This window comes from Nannospalax galili, unplaced genomic scaffold (assembly GCF_000622305.1).
Source record: "Nannospalax galili isolate Female #2095 unplaced genomic scaffold, S.galili_v1.0 scaffold861, whole genome shotgun sequence".
Taxonomy (NCBI): domain Eukaryota; kingdom Metazoa; phylum Chordata; class Mammalia; order Rodentia; family Spalacidae; genus Nannospalax; species Nannospalax galili.
Window position 1 is genome coordinate 2,514,318 of NW_008345581.1, and position 7,790 is coordinate 2,522,107.

Genomic DNA, 7,790 nt, shown 5'->3' on the forward strand with positions numbered 1-7,790 from the left:
CCCATATAAATCCAGGAAGCACATAGAACACCAAATAGACAGGATCAGAAAAGAAACTCCCCACGACATATCATAGTAAAAACACTAAATGTACAGAACAAAGAGAGAATACTGAAAGCATCATAAGAAAAATAACAAGTCACATACACAGGAAAGCCCATCAGAATTACAGCTGACTTATCAATGCAAACTATGAAAGCCAGAAGAGCCTGGACCAAGGTATTTCCAGTTCTACATGACAATTAGATGCCAGCCCAGAATAGCAAAAAATGTCTATTATAGTTGAGGGGGAAAGAAAAATCTTCCATGACACAAATAGCCTGAAAGAATACATGTCCACAACACCAGCCCTTCAATGAATACTTGAAGCAATACAGAGAGCAGAGAGAAACAACTATACCCCAGGGGCAAGAAAAGAAAATAAATAAAGGTATAATCTAGGAAACACAAAACTAGACAGAGAACACAAACAGAAATCAAAATGACAGCAACCAAAATACTTATTTCAACAATAACTTTAAGTATCAATGGACTGAACTCCCCAGTCAGAAGACACAGGCTAAGTGAATGGATTAAGAAACAAACTCCATCTCTTTGCTGTCTGCAAGAAACCCATCTCACCATCAAGGACAGGCACTACCTTAAGGTAAAAAGATGGAAAAGAATATTCCAAGCAAATGGCACTAAGAAACAAGCAGGGATTGAAATTCTAGTATCTGATAAAATGGACTTTGAAGTAAAACTAATCAGAAGAAATAACGAGGGTCACTTTATTCTGATCAAAGGAACAGCTAACCAAGAAGATATTACAATCCTTAACATATATGCACCAAACTCTGGTGCACCCAAATTCATAAAAAGAACACTACAGGACTTTAAGACACAGATTAACCCCAACTCAGTAATAGTAGGGAACTTCAATACCCTACAGTCTCCATTAGACAGGTCAACTGGATAAAGAATAAACAGATATCTGAATTAAATGATACCATACATCAAATGGACCTAACAGACAGCTTTCGAATACCAAAGAACACACTCTACTCAGCACCCCATGGAAGTTTTTCAAAAATTGACCACATACTGGGCCACAAAACAAGCCTCAACAAATACAAAAAAAATTGAAATAATTCCATTCATTCTATCAGACCACAATGCAATAAAGCTCAAAATCAACACTGGAAAAAGCCCTAGTCACTACACAAACTCATGGCAATTAAACCACACACTCCTATACAATGAGTGGGTCAAAGGAGAAATCAAGAAAGAAATAAAAGTATTCCCGGAATTCAATGAAAAGGGCAATACAACACAACACAACCTCTGGGACACTTTAAAAGCAGTCCTAAGAGGGAAGTTTATAGCTCTAAGTGCCTACATTAAAAATTAGAGGGAAAGCACTGGCAGAAAGGCCAGCACTGAGGCAAAATGCAGAGCTGGAGCCATGTGTACTGCTCCTTGGCCAAGAGGGGCCATTTCAGTCAACTATCTCATGGCCTACAAGGAGTTTCTGCAGTTCCCTAAGAACTTACACAGACCAATCAATTGATGCTGATGTAACAGTGATAGGTTCTGCCTCTGGAGGATATGTTGCTGCCATTGAAGCTGCCCAGTTAGGCTTTAAGACAGTTTGCATTGAGAAGAATGAAACACTGGGTGGAACATACTTAAATGTTGGCTGCATTCCTTCCAAGGCTTTATTGAATGACTCATTATTACCATTTGACCCATGGAAAAGATTTTGCATCTAGGGGAATTGAAATATCAGAAGTTTGCTTGAATTTAGAAAAGATGATGGAGCAGAAGAGGTCTGCAGTAAAAGCATTAACAGGTGGAATTGCCCACTTATTCAAACACAATAAAGTTGTTCACGTCAATGGATTTGGGAAGATAACTGGCAAAAATCAGGTGACGGCTACAAAAGCAGGTGGCAGCACTCAGATTATTGGTACCAAAATTCTTATAGCTACGGGTTCAGAAGTAACCCCTTTGCCTGGAGTCACGATTGATGAAGATACAATAGTATCATCTACAGGAGCTTTATCTTTAAAAAAAGTGCCAGAAAAGTTGGTTGTTATTGGTGCAGGAGTAACTGGTGTAGAATTGAGTTCAGTGTGGCAAAAACTTGGTGCAGATGTGACAGCAGTTGAATTTTTGGGTCATGTGGGTGGAATTGGAATTGACATGGAGATACCAAAAATTTTCAACGCATACTTCAAAAGCAAGGGTTTAAATTTAAACTGAATACCAAAGTTACTGGTGCCATCAGGAAGTCAGATGGGAAAATTGATGTATCTATTGAAGCTGCTTCTGGTGGCAAAGCTGAAGTTATCACTTGTGATGTTCTCTTGGTTTGCATTGGTCCACGACCCTTTACTCAGAATTTGGGACTAGAAGAGCTTGGAATTGAGCTAGATCCCAGAGGTAGAATTCCAGTCAATACCAGATTCCAAACTAAAATTCCAAATATCTATGCTATTGGGGATGTGACTGCTGGTCCATTGCTGGCTCACAAAGCAAAAGATGAAGGTATCATCTGTGTTGAACCATGGCTGGTGGTGTTGTGCACATTGACTGTAATTGTGTGCCATCGGTGATTTACACACACCCTGAGGTTGCTTGGGTTGGCAAATCAGAAGAACAGTTGAAAGAAGAGGGTATTGAGTACAAAGTTGGGAAATTCACATTTGCAGCAAACAGCAGAGCTAAAACAAATGCTGACCCAGATGGCACGGTGAAGATTCTTGGACAGAAATCAACAGACAGAGCACTGGGAGCACACATTCTAGGACCAGACGCTGGAAAAATGGTAAATGAAGCTGCCCTGGCTTTGGAATGTAGAGCGTCCTGTGAAGACATAGCTAGAGTCTGCCACGCACATCCGACTTTATCAGAAGCTTTTAGAGAAGCAAACCTAGCTGCATCGTTTGGCAAAGCAATCAACTTTTAAATTAGAAGAAGGTTTTTTTTTTTCTGAAATCTGGAATCTTTTGTAGAGGTCACATTTTTGAACAGCATAAACTCACAGTTCCAAGAATTTTTAGGATGGAATTATGAGACTTTGGGGAGCCATTTAAAGGTTTGAACAAAATGAAATAATCTTGTATCTATATTTTAAGTAAATATCTTCTTTCAGTGCTTTAACAGTGAAGGAAAGACTGTATAGTAGTATCCTGGGAAGTTTTCAGCCTGCACTTCATGCTATTTATAGAAGATTGGACTTCACTGTATTAACGTTATTTCTGATTCAGTGAGGTGGAATCTACTTCATAAGGAAGGAGCTTGAGTATGGGACATGAACAGCTGTATTTGAATAAAACTGATGAAGTTACTTTAAATGTGGTTTTCATATTGGAAACAAGTCAGTGATTAGAACAAGATTCAAATATGTACAAATATGTAAATAAAAGTGACGGTCTCTCATTTTATTTAACTCCCAAATTCTTAGTTTAGAGGTAGAATTATGTGTTTAAGGGTTAAGGTTTTAGAAGGTCTGCAAGTCTAAAGGGCATTGCCCAAATGAAGATTCTGTCCACAAAACAAAAATATTAAATGGAAATTCAAATGTATTATATATACCAAGGAATAAAGATATCAAAATAAATATGTCTTAAATGCTTCAAAAAAATTAGAAAGAACCCAAATAAATGACCTAACACTGCAACTCAAGATGCTGGAAAGGCAAGAACAAATGAAACCCAAACCCAGCAGAAGAGAAAGAAACAACAAAAATCAGAGTAGACCTTAATGAAATAGAAACAAAGAAAATAATACAAAGAATCAATGAATCTATGAACTGGTTCTCTGAAAAGCTAAACAAGATAGACACTTAGCCCAGTCAACCAAAATAAAGAGCAAATCCAAATCAACAAAATCAGAGATGAAAGGGGAAACATCACAACAGGAACCCCAAAGATCCAGACCATTATAAGGGAATATTTTTTAAAAAACCTATATGCTACTAAATTTGAAAATTTAAAAGAAATGGATGGATATCTAAAGTCATGGGAACCACCAAAGTTATACTAAGAAGAGATCAACAGTTTAAACAGACCTATAACATATAAGGAAACTGAAACAGTTATACAAAGCCTCCCAACTAAAAAAAGCCCATGTGCCGATAGATTTACAACAGAATTCTACCAGACATTCAAAGAAGACCTCCAATCAATACTACTTAAATTATTCAAAATGATAGAAACAGAGGGAGAACTCCCAAACTCCTTCTGTGAAGCCAGCATCACTCTAATACCCAAACCAAGTAAAAATACAACCAAAAAAGGAAAATATAGACCCATATCCTTGATGAACATAGATGCAAAAATTCTCAACAAAATACTTGTAAACCACATACAGATGGACATCAAAAAGATCATTCACCATGATCAAGTCAGCTTTATCCCAGAGATGCAGGGATGGTTCAATATACACAAGTTAATAAACATCATTAATCATATAAATGGACTCAAAGACAAAAACCATATCGTCATCTCAATAGATGCAGAAAAGGCTTTTGACAAAATTCAGCATGCATTTATGTTCAATGTCTTAGAGGGAATTGGACTGGAGGGAACATACCTCAACATAATTAAAGCTATTTTACAACAAACCCACAACCAACATCATTCTAAATAGAGAAAAACTGGAAGCATTTCCATTGAAATCAGGAACCAGACAAGGATGTCCACTATCTCCACTCCTTTTCAACATAGTCCTTGAAACTCTTGCTAGAACAATAAGGCAAGAGAGGGAAATGAAAGGAGAACTAATTGGAAAAGAAAAGGTCAAACTATCCCTTTTTTGCAGGTGATAGGATACTATACCTAAGAGATCCGAAAAGTTCCACCAGAAAACTCCTAAACTGATCAATACTTTTAGTATAATGGCAGATTATGAAATCAATCTACAAAAATCAGTAGCCTTCCTATATATCAATAACAAGCAATTTGAGAAAGAATAAAGGCAAATGCTCCCATTCACAATAGCTGCAAAAAAAAATGTCTTGGAATAAATCTGACCAAAGACACCAAAGAGCTATACAATGAAAATTTTAAATCATTAAAGAAAGAGATTGAGGAAGGAGATGGAAAGACCTCCCATGCTCACGGAGTAGAAGAATTAATATTGTGAAAATGACCATCCTACCAAAAGCAACATGTAGATTCAATCTAATCACAATCAAAATCCCCATGACATACTTCAAAGAATTAGAAAAAGCCATCCTTAAATTCATATGGAAGCACAAAAGACCCCAGATAGCCAATGCAACCCTGAGCATAAAGAGCAATGCTGGGAGGATTGCTATACCAGATCTCAAAGTGTACTACAGAGCTATAGTCATAAAAACAGCATGGTACTGGCACAAAAATAGACACACAGATCAATGGAACATCATTGAAGATCTAAACCCAAGTACATACAATTTCAGCCACCTGATATTTGTCAAAGGTGCCAAGAACACACAATGCAGGAAACAGCGTCTTCAACAAATGGTGCTGGCAAAACTGGATCTCCACCTGTAGAAGAATGAAACTAGATCCTTATCTTATACTTTACACAAAAGTCAAGTCCAAATGGATCAAAGACCTCAATGTGAAACTGGAAACCCTGAAACTATTAGAAGAAAATATTGGCAGTAACTTACAAAATATAGGTGTAGGAAAGGATTTTCTAAACCAGAGAGAAGTTGCTCAGGAATTAAAGTCGACAAGAGGGACCTTATTAAACTAAAAGGCTATGTACAGCAGAAGAAATAATCAAAAAAGAGAAGAGAAAACCCACAGAATTGGAAAAAATCTTCACCAGTGAGACATCTGACAGAGGTTTAACACCCAGAATATATAAAGAACTCAAAAAACAAAGAATTGAGAAACCAAATGACCCAGTGAAAAGATGGGCTAAAGAGCTAAACAGAGTTCTCAAAGGAAGAAAGAAAGATTGCTAAAATACATCTCATAAAGTGTTCAACAGCGTTAGTAATTAGGGAAATGCAAATTAAAACCACCCTAAGGTATCACCTTATCCCAGTCAGGCTGGCTAGGATGAAGAGAACAAATGATACCAAATGGTGGTGAGGATGTGGAGAAAGGGGAATGCTCATTCACTGCTGGTGGAATTGCAAACTCGTACAGTCTCTATGGAAAACAGTGTGGAGAACTCTGAAAAAACTAAAAATGAACCTACCATATGACCTGGTTTTACCACTCCTTGGCATATACCCAAAGGACTCATCCTATTGTAGAGACACTTGTACAACCATGTTTGGTGCTGCTCTTTTCACAATAGCTAAGAGATAGAAGCAACCTAAGTGTCCCTCAACTGACCAGTGATTAACAAAAATGTGGTATATTTACAAAATGGAGTTCTACTCAGCAGTGAGGAATGATAAAATAATGATATTTGCAGGTAAATGGATGGATCTAGAAACTGTTATACTAAATGAAGTAACACAGACTCAGAAAAACAAATGACATATGTTCTCCCTCATACCTAGCACCAAATACTTTTAAATTCCAGGTCCTTTTAATAAGATGATGCTATACAGCAGCCCCTTCTACATAAAACAACTACCATCATCGACTTCAGCTGTGCCTGATTGCTGAACATCGTCACAGTTGGGCTTGTTGACAGTTGTGCTCATTCATTAAAGGAGTGGTAAACAGGGTCATTGGACCCTCATCAGAGTATCCAGCCACTCTTCCCAGCCAACTGTATGTAATTTGGCCCTAATCACACATGGTCTCCTGGATTTGGGGAGGGCTAAAGTATACAATCTGGGGAAGGCTAGAAAGAGAAGGCATGACCCATGCTGAGTAAAGGCTTTCCAGTGTGCATACCCTCAGGTCATACATACACCTCAGTTATCTCAGTAAGTAAGGTCAATAAATTCATTGGTTCCCCAATAAAACTTTAATCAAACATTGGCTTGCCACTAGAACCTTGAAAGGGAATAAGCATTGCTTAGCATCCCCAGGAAAAGAAATCTCACAACAGATGGAAAATTTATTTTTTTCTCAATGCTATTGTGTCTCATAATTATTTTTTAAAAAAAGAAAATGAGAATGTAAAAGATGTTAAAATGATATCAGAATGGAGATATTTTCCAAAATAGACAGAAAAATGAGAAAGCCTAAGCAAGCGATAAAGGCCTGTATAGGTTTGTTATATATAAAGGATGAGACAAAAACAATATACACATAATTGTGGAGTCTCTTCCTTTCCTTGTGGGTCATTGGCCACCGTTCCACGAAGACAAAGGGAGCAGAATGAGGTCAGGATGTCCAGTGAGCATTGACAAAAGAAAGCCCTTCTGGGGAGGCAGGTTCAGTGATACAAACAGCTCCAGACTCAGTGAAACAGCTCTAGATTCAGTGAAACAACTCCATTTATTCAGTGGGGATTAGGGAAAATATAGTGTGGGGGCAGTAGCCAATGCTTCAGCTGATAGGTGCTCATAGTATGCTTTATTTACATATAGCAGTAGGCTCCTATCATCCCACTACCAGGCAGGGACTAATTCCTTAAAAGATTTTAGGGATACCTCTTCAGAGGGGGAAATGTTAGAGTAGCCAAAAGCCCCATTAAAAAAAAGAGAGATGTCTCAGCAGTTACAAGAACTGATTGCTCTTGCAGAAGACCCAGGTTCCATTCCCAGCACCCACATGGCAGCTACAAACCATACTTAACTCCAGTTCCAGGGGAATCCGAAGCCTTCTTCTGAACTCTGCAGCATTGCACGACACGGGTGCACTCACATACAGGCAGGCAATACACTCATACACATTAAAAAA

At 37.9% G+C, this 7,790-nt stretch overlaps 1 pseudogene; it reads left to right on the plus strand.

The window, feature by feature from the left end:
* Nucleotides 1-1,401: 1,401 nt before the first annotated feature.
* LOC103740973 lies at nt 1,402-2,950 on the plus strand (annotated as a pseudogene).
* Nucleotides 2,951-7,790: the final 4,840 nt, after the last annotated feature.